This window comes from Callithrix jacchus, chromosome 5 (assembly GCF_049354715.1).
Source record: "Callithrix jacchus isolate 240 chromosome 5, calJac240_pri, whole genome shotgun sequence".
Taxonomy (NCBI): domain Eukaryota; kingdom Metazoa; phylum Chordata; class Mammalia; order Primates; family Cebidae; genus Callithrix; species Callithrix jacchus.
This window is the reverse complement of record NC_133506.1, coordinates 153033562-153048741: the sequence shown is the minus strand read 5'-3', so window position 1 is coordinate 153048741 and position 15180 is coordinate 153033562. Positions and strand designations below refer to the sequence as shown.

Sequence of the window (15180 nt, the reverse complement as noted above, 5' to 3'; positions counted from 1 at the left end):
CCATACAGAACAAATTGCTTTCCGGTCAGTACCCAACACACATGCAAGTCAGTTTTCACTGCATTGATAGAGGGAAATGGGGAAATGAGGTACAAAAGAACATAAAAAGCAATGGAGCATTAAAAAAAAATCCTTGTGTCAAGAAAATATCCATTTGTTTCCAGATTATGCATTACAGAATTTCAGTTTTGGCCTTGTCCTTTCAACTTAAAACAGTAACACTGAGCCTAAGCTATTTTCTGTGTTGCCAAAAATTCATCAAGTATTTTTAAAATGGTAACATAGAGGCCAGGCACGGTGGCTCACGCCTGTAATCCCAGCACTTTGGGAGGCTGAGGGGGGTGGATCACGAGATCAAGAGATCGAGACCATCCTGGCCAAAATGGTGAAACCCCGTCTCTACTGAAAAATACAAAAATTAGCTGGGCGTGGTGGCGTGTGCCTGTAGTCCCAGCTACTCAGGAAGCTGAGGCAGGAGAATTGCTTGAACCTGAGAGGCAGAGGTTGCAGTGAGCCGAGATTGTGCCATGGCACTCCAGCCTGGCCCCTGGCGACAGAGCAAGACTCTGTCTCAAAACAAAACAAAACAAAATGATAACATAGAGTGGAGATACCAAACAAATGGCCCCTTTTCTGAAGGCGATTATATATTTTCATGAGTAGCGTGTTACATTTGTTACTGGAGAAAAGGAAACTGATTTCTTACTCTCCAAAGAAAACCCACTTTATTTTCGGAACATTTTTGTTTGAGAAAATTAATCTTCTCTCATTGGTGGGTGAAGACGGACATGGAAACAAACAAACAAAAATATTTATGTATACATACGTATCTATTTCTTTTCATATTCAGTGTTCTGATACAGTGGCACATTACAGTCTATTCTGGAGGGCTACAGTGGATTATGGAACTTGAAAACCTCTACTTCCTTCTGCCTAATGACATACTTGTAATGGAGTCCGGTAAAATTAAGGGGTGATTAAGCATCGGACAGCAATAGTTTTATAGGTTTTGTTTGATTTAAGGAGTATAACAACAGTCTGGTATCATAATCTAGTTGTTGGAAATTATCTTTAAACACTCTGGCAGCCATATCAAATGAGTAATGTCCAAAACTCTTCTAAATGGGCTCGAGAAGCCATGAGCTAGATAGGCTTAGGAATTTTAGAAATCTCTCTCAGTAAGCAAGGCAGGACCTTGTATTATACTGAGCCCCGTGATATGCTGGTTCCTGAAAGACAAGCTTCATGTAATCACTCATGGTTCCTTCTTTAGTGTGTTATTCTGTGAGTATACATAGAATGAGAGTTCAGTGAATCACAATCTGTTCATGATGGTTCTAGCATTCTATCAGTCTCACATCTTAACATATGCGTTCTAAGATCATTGTGCTATCTCAAAAGTATGCATTTTATTTCTAGTTTTTTACCAGATTAAAAAAATCGTGGCCCGGTGCAGTGGCTTGTGCCTGTAATCCCAGCACTTTGGGAGACCGAGGCAGGTGGATCACCTGAGGTCAGGAGTTCGAGACTAACCTGACCAACATGGTGAAACCCTGTCTCTACTAAAAATACAGAAATTAGCCTGTCATTCCAGATGCTCAGGAGGCTGAGGCAGGAGAATCGCTTGAACCTGGGAGGCAGAGGTTGCAGTGAGCCGAGATCGTGCCACTGCAGTCTAGCCTGGACGACGGAGCCAGACTCCATCTCAAAAAAAAAAAAAAAAAGAAAACATCTTTATAATGTGATGGCTTTTTGGATAGAGCTAGGACTTCTAAGACCCTTATAAACAGCGTTTGCTAAGCTGCATATGTGTCTAATCTGTCCTTTGAAATTAATGGCCCTAATTACATGACTGATGTACTTTACAGATTAAGTGAAATCACCTCAGTCTAATGACCTTAGCTCATTCATACCTGGCATGTTCTGAGTACTGTGGTTACTTTCATTTCTATGTGAGTGTATAGATTACATTATCACCACATCTTAGCCCATCAATCCCTAGTGTGGTCTTAGGGAAATAAAAGGAAATATGGGCAGGTTCAGGGCTGATAAAGGAACTGAAATTAGGGTTTCTACAACTGTAATGGTAGACTGATTCCTGTTTCAGAGTCAGACTGGCAAAATAACTGAGGGAAGAAGATAGAATTAGCATCAAAGAGGTAAAATTACAATATTTTCTTACCCTACACTGGCAACAACAGTTAAATTTGAGTTCTTTCCAATTCCCTAAAGGACCAGGCTTTCTCTTGGTTATAATATGCATGGATGTATTCCTAAGAAACTATATAATCTAAATTTGTACAAGACTAACTGTATCGCAAATACACAAAGGAAGTAGTTCTCTTTCCTAAAAAATAGATAATGTGAACTCCTGTGTCCCTTGTGTCTTGCAATTAGTTCTATAGTATGTCACAAGGAATTTGTTACTACTAACAGCTGAAGTATCAAGGTTTGTGAATTATTTACTTTAAAAAATACTGAGTGTGTGAAAGATTTTCCCTACAATAAAATCACATTTATTAATTTCCGTTTGACTATGCTTCCTTGAGTGGGACAGAAAAGGATGAAATTTCAGCCATTCTATTGGGAATTGTCTTAATCCGCGCCCTAAGTTTGCCAAAGCTCAAGTGGTCGATTGTCGGTGTGCTGTTTATAGTCATGGTGTGATAGTCACGGGACTGTGATGTTTCACTAGCGCCACAAAATTGTTTTCAGTTTTGTCAAGATCTAGGTGTGCTCATGGGGGTGTGGGGCGTGTGCATGTCAGCCCTCATGTGCGTCGAGGTGGAAAAAGAGACGGGAATAAATCCTGTTAAATCATTATGCACTCTTTAACATTTTTAAACTCCAGAGTTCTCTGATACCCTAGAGCTGGCCAACTGACCATGGAAGTAAGTCTGCGCTTACGCCTATCATAGCCTTTGATCATTCTACACCTGTAATTGCTTGTGGACCTGTCTGTACCTCTTGAGTTCCTTAAGGATGACAACAGTGTCTTACACAGAACACACCCAATAAATATTTGTTTGGTTAATTTCGATAGACATTATTATTTTTAAATCTATAAAATGTGAATTTATACAAAAGCCAAACAGGGGAGTCGATTAACTTTACAAATTCCTTGACAGAATGTGTGCTTAAAATTAGCTTAGAAGAGTCAACGCACAAACCGGACTTTTGTTTAAATTAAAAACATTTTTTTTCTTTACTTCTTAAATTTTATTTTATTTTATTATTTTGGAGATGGGGGGGTGTCTCACTGTGTTGATCAGGTGATCTCCAACTCCTAGCCTCAAGCAATCCTCCCATCTTGGCCTCCCAAAGTGCTGGGATTACAGGTGTGAGCCACTGTGCTCAGCTGATTCATTTTTTTGAAGACAAGCATATTTGTACTTATTCTAAAGGAATTTCTAACTCTAAGGAGTTAGAAGGAATTCTACTTACATTAATTTAATTGAATTGAAAAGGAATTTCTACTAGCATTAATTTACTTTAATTGAACCAATGTCGTTGAGTTTCTATTCTGTGCAAGATTTTATGAAAACATGATGAACTAGACATACATCTTATTTTCAAATATTAGATGTGAAAATACATAATCGTAATATAGCATGAGAAGGGTAGTTATATATATGCACATATATTATATATACATGCATGTTTTATATATATACATATGTATATGTAAAACATCTAGTTAGCCTAAAGGAGGGAAGATCAAGCCTACTGAGACAAGTTCTGGAAGTCTTCCTGACAGAAATGATATCTAAGCTGAAGCCTCAGTGATGAATAGTTGGTGATTAACGAACAAATCATGGGGAAGGAGAAGATAATCACCCTGGGCAGATAGCACAGCATCACAAGCACAAGCACAGAGACATGGAACATCATGGATGGAGACAGACGTGCCGGGGGAATGTGCTGAAACGTGGTTAGAGAGGCAGGCAGCAGGTTCCAGATGACATAGGGCCCACGCAGTATGACCTTCTGAGGACCTAGCACTCAATTCCACGGCCAAGCATTCTAAGCCTAATATGAACACAATTATATTTGTGTTTTCAGAGGCCCACCAATGTGGCAGGAGGATGACCAGAGAATGAGAATTGCCCTGGCATTTATTTTACAGATGATAAGGCAGGAACTTTTTTTAAAAAGCCAGACAGTGCCACAAGAAATACAGAGAAAGAGGTAGACTTGAGAAGGTGTCATGAAGCAATCGACAGAACTTGGAGGTGCGTGGTAATGGGGTGGTGAAGAGTATTACGGCAGGCTATTAGCATCTCATTAACATTTCTTAGATCCCCTAGACAAGTACTTCTGCACTTCAGCATCTCAAAATCACCCACGGAGCTGTTTGAAACCCTGAAGCCCAGATGCTTGAAGTCAAAATCTCTGGAAGTGAGAGGCTATGTCATTGTGATTCCAATGTGCAGTCAAGGCTGAGAAGTACTGGTATAGATGAAGACTCTTCCTCTAAGTTATTTGAGGAGAAAATGAGCGCTTAAGTGACGCATCCAAAGTCACAGAGAATGGGAAATAAAATCCAAGCCTCCCATTTCTCAGCCCAGTGATCTGACCATCAGATTGAATTACACCTAAGAACATCAGCAGATCATGAACCAGCACTGATGAACCAGGTCCATGGCATTGATTCATTCATACTCCTGTGTGCCCCACGCTAGCAGAAACTGGAAATAAGTCCACACTCAGAAATAGAAGATACTTTTACTTCTTGAGATGATGACGTTCATGATGATGAAAAATACTTTGAAAAACATAATACTCCTAAATGTAAAGCCAAATAACATACAATGCAAGATACGATTAATGCTAGAAAGAATTCAGAAAAAAAAAAGGAGAGTTAACACTGGAAAAGGTCATTCAAGGAGGAGACGAATCAGAATGTAAACTTGACATTATGAGTATTTCAAAAGACAATGAATGACATTTCATAATCTTTTAGTAGCAATCCAATTAATTCTGACTGGTATGCACATAAGTTAATTAGTATTGCTTTTACTAGGGAAGATTTAGTACATTCAGGGGGAGCTTACTGTCCTTGCACAATTTTTTGTTATAAATAAAAATGTAGAAACAGTATTTTATTCACAGAAAGATTGGGTCAACTGCAGAAAAAAAAATCCAATTAACAGTGAATCGAGATGAGTCATTATTTATAAGCTCATGCAGTTGGGAAGAATGCTTTCAAAGTGTTTCTTCAAACAGAGTAGATAATCTGCTTAACTGACATAGTGATAATATTCACCATGCCTATGTGTAAATATCATGAAAGTACAAATTTAATACTCAAGAGTTTATTTTGAAAATCTGAAAAGACCAATTTTCTATAATACTACAGTAATTCATCACCCCATGACCATCCTTCCTTTATCCTTCTCTCCTTTGTATGTGCATTGAACAAAGCTTTCATCTTTCCTGTGATATTATCCTCATCTTTTGAGTGTTAAATGTCTAGGTACAATCTACTGCCCTGTCCACTCCCACAAATGCCCAGTCCTGTTGGGAGAATCCACGGTGAGTGCCGAATAGCACAGACACTGGCCTCAGACCACCTGGGTTTAAATCCTGGCTCTATCATTTACTAGCCAGATCATTTTGAGTAATTTATTCAAAATTATTCAACCTCTTTGTGTTTCAGCTTCTTCACCCCTAAAATGAGAGTAATAATAGTATCTATCTCAAAAGGTTGTGGTGAAGATATTTCAATCAGTTAAGACTTCCAAAGTGCTTATAACAATTTCTGAATACAGCATGTAACCAATAATTATTGGTTTATTACAGTGTCCTGTGCTAGCAGGAGTTCAATTGATAGTTCATGGAAGGGTTTTGAGAGACAGATGACATAGAGATAAAGTGAAAGGTAGAAGCATAACAACATACACTACAACCAAGAAACCTTGGTCTTGGCCGGGTGTGGCGGCTCACGCCTGTAATCCCAGCACTTCGGTTGGGAGGCTGAGGCGGGTGGATCGCCTGAGGTCAGGAGTTTGACAGCAGCCTGGCCAATATGCTGAAAACCCATCTCTACTAAAAACACAAAAATTAGCTAGGAGCGGTGGTGTGCACCTGTAATCGCAGCTACTCAGGAGGCTGAGGCAGGAAAATTGCTTGAACCCGGGAGGCGAAGGTTTCAGTGAGGTGAGATCGCACCACTGCACTCGAACCTGGGTGACAGAGTGAGACCATCTGAAAAAACAAAAATTCTTAGTCTTTTTCCTGATGAGCTTCGTACTTGGAGTAAATTTCAAGAGAACTTCTGCAACCTCTCTTTCACTTTTATAGCTATAAAATAATGATGTTAGTACTTTCTTTCCCTCTTTAAATTGACATTAGGATTCGTTCTATAATATATAGATTGATGTAAAGAAACAGCAGTTCAAAAGTAACTTACTTTTAATGGCAAAAACTGCAATTATTTCTGCATCAACCTAATATTGTAGAATTAATATTTTTTGAAACATTTGAAGGTTGCATTCAAAACAGGTACAAAATATTATTTTTCTCAGTATCTTAATTTTTGTCCAAAGCTTTCAGAAAGAACAGGGAGCTCCTTCTGATGGAATCCTCAAAGAGCTGACCACCACATTTTTTGTTCGACTTGGCAGATTTGGAGCTTCATGGGTGCTAATTGTCTGATATGAATGTACATAGAGTGAAGACAGATGGAGGCCCTATCAAGAGACTGTGTGAAAGAACAAAGGATTGTGACAGTGCCTTAAGGAAAGTGGCATTGTCCTGACGCACCTTTTAACATGCCCAAATGCAAGCATACGTCTCATGACATTGTTAGCTATGTCTAAACATAAATTGATGCCTCGTTGAATTCAAAGTGCTCCCATCTCTAAGCTCAATGTCTTTAAGAGTGATAAACCCAAGGGCTGTGGAGGATATTTGGTGCACAGCCCTGGAGAATAAAAATGTATGTCAAACACTGATTTATTAAGTAATTTCTGTGAAAGCTGCACCTAAGAGATACATCACTGGGGCTGAGTTACTGGCGGAGGATGTCCCAAGCCACATGGAAGCATCCCAAGCTTCTTGAATTTACAGCTCGCTGAAAGAAAGAGGGGGAAAAGCTGCTGAGAAAAAAACCACTGTTCCATTTAGGTGGCTTGATAAATTGTGATTTGTGGCAAGCACGCGTTTCAAAGCCACTGTGTTTTATGAGTTCTTGCCTTTGCCTGTCACACAGAACCACGTGTTCTTGGAGGAGGGTAAGGGAGGGCTGCAGGAGCTCTGTGTCTGTCTCAGACACAGATGCAGAACAGCCACATGCATTTTCCACGGAGTGGCATCTTCCCCATCAGATCACTGTCACTCTAGGCCCTGAGCTATATCCCAAATCTGTGAAAACAGATATTAAACTGTTCCAAATGACATTTTCCATATGATTTCATTTCAAAGACTTTTAAAGCTAAATGGAACCTTAGAGATCGTGTAGTGACAACCTTCTCATTTTATAGATTGAAAAATGAAGACTCAGAGAAATAATGAGCCTTGGCCAAGACCACAAAGCCAGGCCCTGGTTAAGTGAGGACTGGAGTCCAGTGCCTCAGACCTAGACCAACAGCCTTCCCCTGCTTGAGCCAATGCCTGAATTACTGAAGTTGGATTATACTAATGCTTACTGCCCTTTGCTTGAGGGCCTGATTTATTACCCTAAATGCAGCTTATTAGGAAAACTCAAACACACAAACAAAGAAACAAAAAACAACAAAGGAGTGATGAGCCAGCCATTGTAGATCATAGTAAATGTATGGGCAAAAAGCCTAAAATGCAGGCTACTTTTTTTTTTTTTTTTTTTTTTTTTTTGAGACACAGTCTTGCTCTGTCTCCAGGTGCCAGGCTGGAATGCAGTGGAGCGATCTCAGCTCACTGCAACCTCCACCTCCTGGGTTCAGGCAATTCTCCTGCCTCAGCCTCCCGAGTAGCTGGGATTACAGGCACATGCCATCACACCCAGCTAATTTTTATATTTTTTAGTAGAGACAGGGTTTCAGCATGTTGGCCAAGCTTGTCTCAATCTCATGACCTCGTGATTTGCCAGCCTTGGCCTCCCAAAGTGTTGGGATTACAGGTATGAACCACCGTGCCCCTCCCAGGCTACTTTTAAATAGGAATAGAATAGGCCAGGTTCTGTGGCTCACACCTGTAATCCCAGCACTTGAGATGCTGAGGCAGGCAGACCACTTGAGATCAGGAGGTTGAGACCAGCCTGGCCAACATGGCAAAAATCCAATTCTACTAAAAACACACACACACACACACACACACACACACACACACAAGCTCCTCTGGAGGCTGAAGCAGGAGAATCCCTTGAACTCAGGAGGCAGAGGTTGCAGTGAGCTGAGACAGTGCCAGTGCCACTTTACTCTAACCTGGGCAACAGAGTGAGACTCTGAAAACAAATCAACAACAACAACAAAAATAGGCAGAGAATAATACTATTAAAAGGTTTGATTAAAAAGTGTTAGTTCTCAACCAGGTAACATACAACATTCTAGAATGAGGGGGATCAGTAAACATACTGTTGTGAAGATTTCAAACTCACTGGCCTCATCTAAAATATTTACAGTCTATTTCCAAATCTTGTTTTATTTCACTGACTTTCTCATGATTCCACCAGAAACACAGACCTAGTCAACCCCAAGTATTTCTTTCATGTCTATTACATACTGTGTAATATAATTCTCAGTGAGAAGCCGAAGAATACTTGAAGTATGTTTGAAAAACCAATGCAAAATTAGCTTTAAAAAAGCAACTTTATAATACCCACCTAAGATCAGATGTGTGTTCTAAACAAGATGCTTATTAACATAGAAATTGAGTTTCTGTTCTCACTCCTTTTTCTTTCCCACTTTCTCTCTATGTAAACATGTATGCTCACACACAAACATATCTGTGTAGATACATGTGTATATATAGATATATCTATTGACACCAAATTATATATGTGTGTATATATGCATGTCTACATATACTAGGATGTGTGCATATGTGTATTGCAGTAGTCCCATCAAAGTGGTGGATATATATGTACACGGACTGAGTAGTTTAGTGTTCTGGAGAGATTGACAGTTATATATATGGGTATGTGTGTATCTATGTCTCTACCTATCTATACCATCTTCCTTGACCTTGGCTTTGTTCCTGGAGCATAAAGTAGCCAAGGTACCAAAAAGCAAATTTGTCTTTGATTTTGGAATCTTAACTTGTTAAGGCTTTTAAAAGCTTGGAAATCTTTGAATGGAATCATCTCCCAATGTACAGTGAATGAAAAATCGTAACTGAAATGTCATTGCTGTGTAACAGACAACAAAAGTAAACCTTGAGTCTAATCAACTTTCATTTACCTTCCATCTTTCAGCAGCAAGTTCCAGTTTTCCCAAAGCATTTTCCTTCTGATGCTTAGAGTTATATGAAGCCAGGAGATCAGCTTCATATTCTGCAGGATGGTGCATTGTAGAGAATAAGAACAGGGCTGTTGCAGTAATGGGAGAAGGCAGCACCTACTTGAACTGCTTCACAGACTTCGATGTTTGTCTGGACCAATATTAATATCCGGAAGTCTACTGGCAATAAATTATATGCAGATCCTCTTAAACTAAACAAACAAACAGAAGCTATTTTTCCTCTTTGCATAAGTAATTTTATAGGGAAGAAATGACTGACTTTCTAGTCACTTTCCTAGACTCCATTACTGACTCTGAAATAAACTGACAGATTAACAGGAGAAAAAATATACAAACGTATTAATTTTTAATTTCATGTGCATGGGGACATCACAGGAAAGTAAGGGGAACACCCAAAGAAAATGGTGAGGTTTGGGAGTTTGTATACCATCTTAATAAGGGAAGAGGGGTGGGGAGGGGTAGGCCACGTGGGAGAGAGCAAATGACTTTTAAGAAAGATGAGACAGGCGCACTGCCTCATGCCTGTAATCCCAGCACTTTGGGAGGCTGAGGCAGGTGGATCACGAGGTCAGGAGATCAAGACCAGCCTGACCAAGATATTGAAACCCCATCTCTACTAAAAATACAAAAATTAGCTGGGCGCAGAGGCAGGCATCTGTAATCCCAGCTACTTGGCAGGCTGAGGAAGGAGAATCGCTTGAATCTGGGAGTCAGAGGTTGCAGTGAGCTGAGATTGCACCACTGCACTCCAGTCCGGGCAACAGTGTGACTCTGTCTCAAAAAAAAAAAAAAAGATGAATGGGCATTTAGAAGCATAAATGTGATAATAAGATCACTTGTGACAAAGTTTGCCTGGGTGTGGTATCAATTTCCAGCATCCTCTCGCATTTTTTTTTTGTTTGTTTTTGTTTTTTCTTTTGTTTTGTTTTGATAGAGTCTTGCTCTGTCACCCAGGCTGGAGTGCAGTGGTGCGATCTTGGCTCACTACAACCTCCATCTCCTGGGTTCTAGCAATTCTCCCTGCCTCAGCCTCCTGAGTAGCTGGGATTATAGGTACTTGCCACCATGCCCAGCTAATTTTCTGTATTTTTTGTGGAGAAGGGGTTTTGCCATGTTGGCCGGGCTTATCTTGAACTCCTGACCTCAAGTTTTCTGCCCTGTCCTCTCTTTTAATAAGCTCCAATCTTCTTCTATTGATGAAATTCCCAGGGAGGGGATTAACGACAATGGAGTCAATTTTGAAGGATCTGTCTTTAGGCAGATAGGATAATTCAGAGAAAGCCTCTCTTTGCATTTGCTGCTTTTCAAGTGCCCTCGGCTCAAAATGATCAATATAGTTAGCCCTTGGTTATCCCTGGAGATTGGTTCCAGGATCTTTGTCAATACCAAAATTTACCAATGTTCAAGTCCCTCATATTAATGCCTAGGCATAGTGGCTCATGTCTGTAACTCTGGCACTTTGGGAGTCTGGGGCAGGAGGATCACTTGAGGCCAGAAGTTTGAGATTAGCCTAGGCAACATAGCAAAACCCCTTATGTACAAATAAATTTTAAAAATATCTGGGCCAGGTGCAATGGCTCCAGCCTGTAATCCCAGCACTTTGGGAGGCTGAGGCGAGTGAATCACGAGGTCAGGAGACAGAGACAATCATGGCCAACATGGTAAAACCTGCCTCTACTAAAAATACAAAAATTAGCCTGGTGTGGTGGCACGTGCCGATATTCCTAGCTACTCAGGAGGCTGAGGCAGGAGAATCTCTTGAACCCAGCAGGCAGAGGTTGCAGTGAGCCAAGATCATGCCATTGAACTCCAGCCTGGCAATAGAGTGAGACTCCTTCTAAAAAAAACACACAAAACAAAAAAAAAACATATCTGGACATGACTGCACATGCCTGGAGGCCCAGCTACTCAGGAGGTTGAGTTGGGGGAGCATCACTTGAGCCCAGGAGATCATGGCTGCAGATTGTGCCACTTTACACCAGCCTGGGCAACAGAGCAAGACCTCCATCTATTTTTAAAAAACTAAATATGTGTACAAATATTATATAGATATATACACACACGTAGGATATATGCAAATACTACACCATTTTATTACATTATACATACACATATATACATACACACATATTACTATAAACATGTGTGCATGTGTGTGTGTGCACGTATATATGTGCACGCACACAAACATGTACACACACACACATATATAAAATATGTGGGTCCCTGGTGAGGGCCCCACCCTCGAGCCAAAAAGCCTAATACCTCACCCCAAAGTGAGAACTTACATCCCTGTTTTCCCACTCAAATAGTGCCTTTTCCAAAATCACCCATGGCCCACCCAACAAAAACCCCAAGTTAAGCTGGCAGAGAGGAGCAGAAGTAGTTCAACGTTGGAAACTGCGGTTGGATGTTGGAGAAAAGCAACTTGATTTCAGAGGGACAGCTTGATGGTGTAGCTTCAGAGAGGAGTCTGGCCAGGCATGGCTGGACTCCAGGGGAAGATAACCTTCCCACTTTGTCCCCTTTTCAGCTCCCCTAAGCATTGAGAGCCTCTTCATTGGCAATAAAATCCCCTGGGTTTATCACTTTCAATTCATTTATGCAACCTCATTTCCCCTGGATGCTGGACAAGAACTCGGGTGCCATGAGTGCAGGTGCAAAGGGCTGTCACACTGACCCTCCATTGAGTGGTTAACACTTAAACCACCCACAGGGAGCAAAGCTAAAAGGGCACTGTAACACTCCTGGGGCTACAGGAATCATGGGCACCCGCACCCACAGATGCCACCATGGGACTGGTACAAAGTTTGTGCATGCCAGTGCCCAAAAGCACTGGCCCCAGTTCCTGCACCTGCTCACCTGCCTGCCCCCTGACCCACGAGGGGTGGAGTGCAGTAGGTTGAGTGAGTAGAATTTGCTCTTTCCAGTGCCCATTCACTCCAGTTCCTGCCCATGAAAACGTCAAGGAATATCCTGCTTCATTAGGACCCCAAAATCACTAAACTGAAGGGAAAAGTCAAGCCAGGAACTGCTTAGGATCAACCTGTCTCCCTTTCTATTCAAAGTCGTTCCTATGTTCACTGAGATAAATGCATAGCTAACTGCCTCCTTTGGAAAGGCTGATCAGAAACTCAAAAGAATGCAACCATTTATCTCTCACCTACCTATGACCAGGAAGCTCCCTCCTCATTTCGAGTTGTCCTGCCTTTCCAGATGGAACCAATGTACATTTTACATCGATTGATATCTTGGGTCTCCCTAAAATGTGCTCGGACCACATAACAGGACCTCCTGAGGCTGTGTCATGGGCTTCCATCGTTAACTTTAGCAAAATCAACTTCTTAAATTGGCTGAAACCTGTCTCACATATTTTGAGTTAACGTATGTGTGTGTGTGTGTGTGTGTGTGTGTGTGTGTGTGTATTGTAATAAAATGGTATAGCATTTGCATATAATCTGCATACATCCTTCCATATACTTTATGTCATCTCTAGTTTACTTATAATATCTAATATAATGTAAATGTTGCAAAAAAGAGTTGTTATAGTATATTGAGTTTTTATTTGTATTATTTTTCTTGTTGTTTTGTTGTTGTTTTCTCCTTTTTGAATATGTTTTGATTTGAATTAGCTGAATACTTGGATACAAATCCCATGGATAAAGAGGGCTGACTGCACGCCAAAACAGTATATTTTGGGGTAGCATGTCCTGAACTCCTTGACAGGCATATTTTGGGATGGCATATTCTGGACTCCAATAATACATATTTATTTCAGACTAACATAAGATACTAATAAACAAAAACAGAGAAATAAAAATAACTCATAATCCCACCACCCACAGATAAGTTCCATTCTGTATACAGTTCTCAGGCCTCATCTCTTTTTTTCTAAGAAGGGAATGTGTACCATATTATATGTTTTATAGCTAGCTTTTCTTATTTCTCTGCATATATATAAATATTCTGCTTTTACATCATTTTCGATATCTGTTCCACATTTCCTTGGAAAGATGTGTTTTTATTCTACAAATCGCCTCGTGTTGGGCATTCTGTTTATTCTCGATTTTCTAATAGAATAAGCAATAGTGCATTGAACTTCTTTGTAGGTAAATCTTAGGACAAATTAATGATTTATGCTGTTCCTTAGGATGTTTTAGAATTGCTGGTTTTAAAATATGCTAATTTTAATCTTTTTGATATTATTTCCAACCTGCTTTATTAAAAGGCGATACTAAAGTGAAATCTCAGCAATACAGTCTACATGCCATCACTCCTTTTTAGCCACTTTCTATCTGACAATGAACGCCTACGTTTTCCATAGAGCTACTTTGAACGCTGAATGGGTTCATCTTTCTCTCAATACTGCCAATGCTGGTTATTACCATTTTGTTTAATCTCTGGCAATGCGATAGTAGGAATTGAACAGAGGGCATTGCAATATTATAGGTCCTCTTACTAAATGGAGCGTTTAATGAGTGCTTGCTCCTCAGGATGAGCACCCCTTGTGTCACAATCCTGTGCTACATGGTTGGATATGAAGGTGGGTGTGATGTGGTCTCTGCTTCCAAGAAGCTTTAGCTGAAGTGAAAGGCATTAAGCCCCCAAGGAGGAAGTAGTGGGTGTTTAAGGGGAAGTGTTTTAGAGAGGGTGAGTGCAAAACACGTGGTGAGCCGCAGGACCACGTGTATTCGAATGTATGCCTTGTGCTGCCACTGCTGCGGTTTCATACCACTTGACACCACTGAGCAGGCTGGCAGTGAGGCTGCTTAAATTTGTAATACATTGTTCATTTCTGCATAACGGAGCAATGGAGCCGCAATTTTTTCCTTCCTAATATTCAGTTACCACTGTCCTTTATGTGAAAAGAGAACAAGGGACTCTCTCCCATCTGCATCCTTGAAACGCTCTCCTCCTGTGGAGGCCACTGGCCTGAGGTTGTGCCGCAGAGCAGACATGCTCATTTTCGTCATCAGGTCACCGTGCTCCCTGCAGCGTGTGGCTCATCATAATCCTCTACACTTGCACTTCATGCCTTTTTTTTCAAGATTAAAAATGCACATGTAGCACATATCGTTAATCCCCAATGTCAGTTAACTGAACTGTGTGTGTATTTTTGCAGCTGCTGACTCTTGAGACACTTGCTTGGAAAGAAGACAAAAGTTCTGAATGTACCTTTCTGTAATTCAGTAAACATGCAGAGGTCGAATTGAAAAAACAAATTAAGAGTTTTAAATTCAACAGCCTTGCCAAGGGGGGCAGTGGGCACGAACACACTTGTTCATGAAAAGATCTGTTTCATATGTTCTCCTCGAAGCAAGAACCAGTATCTGGAAGGTAGGCAGCATTTGTTCTTTAAAGAAAATTAAAGTTTTACAGAAATGCAATGCTTTGTACTCATTTCTCTTTTAAATATCATTCCGAGTAGAAAAATCTGGAAAGAATCCATTTTGTAGTGTGTCTTTCCGACTGGAGGGTGTAGGTGGTAGCATCTCCCCTGCCCTGGAGGACTTCCCTACTCCACCCAGCTGCTCTCATCAAGGTACTTCCTGCCTGGAATCCTCCTGAAGCTGCCTTCAGCTTCCACCCCACTTCCTCTTGCTAAGCAGCATAGTAACTATGGTTCACATTATCTCCACTGACAATATTCATCATCCTGGGAAGTAAAAAAATGTGGAGGAAAAGCCCCTATTACAGAAGATGAGGTGCAAAAATATGCCACCCCAAAATGTGGCACTTTGAC

The 15180-nt window shown here is 40.7% G+C and overlaps 1 long non-coding RNA gene across 2 annotated transcripts in view; it reads right to left on the bottom strand.

Moving 5' to 3' along the window:
- Positions 1–15180, bottom strand: part of LOC118153940 (uncharacterized) — a 38024-nt gene that overhangs the window by 10030 nt on the left and 12814 nt on the right. Inside the window, exon 2 of one of the 2 annotated variants that reach the window (XR_008481813.2) lies at positions 6088–6207. The exons of the other annotated variant lie outside the window; for it this stretch is intronic. This is a non-coding gene — a long non-coding RNA (uncharacterized LOC118153940). The remainder of the gene's footprint in view (positions 1–6087; positions 6208–15180) is intronic. 2 annotated transcript variants of the gene reach the window in all.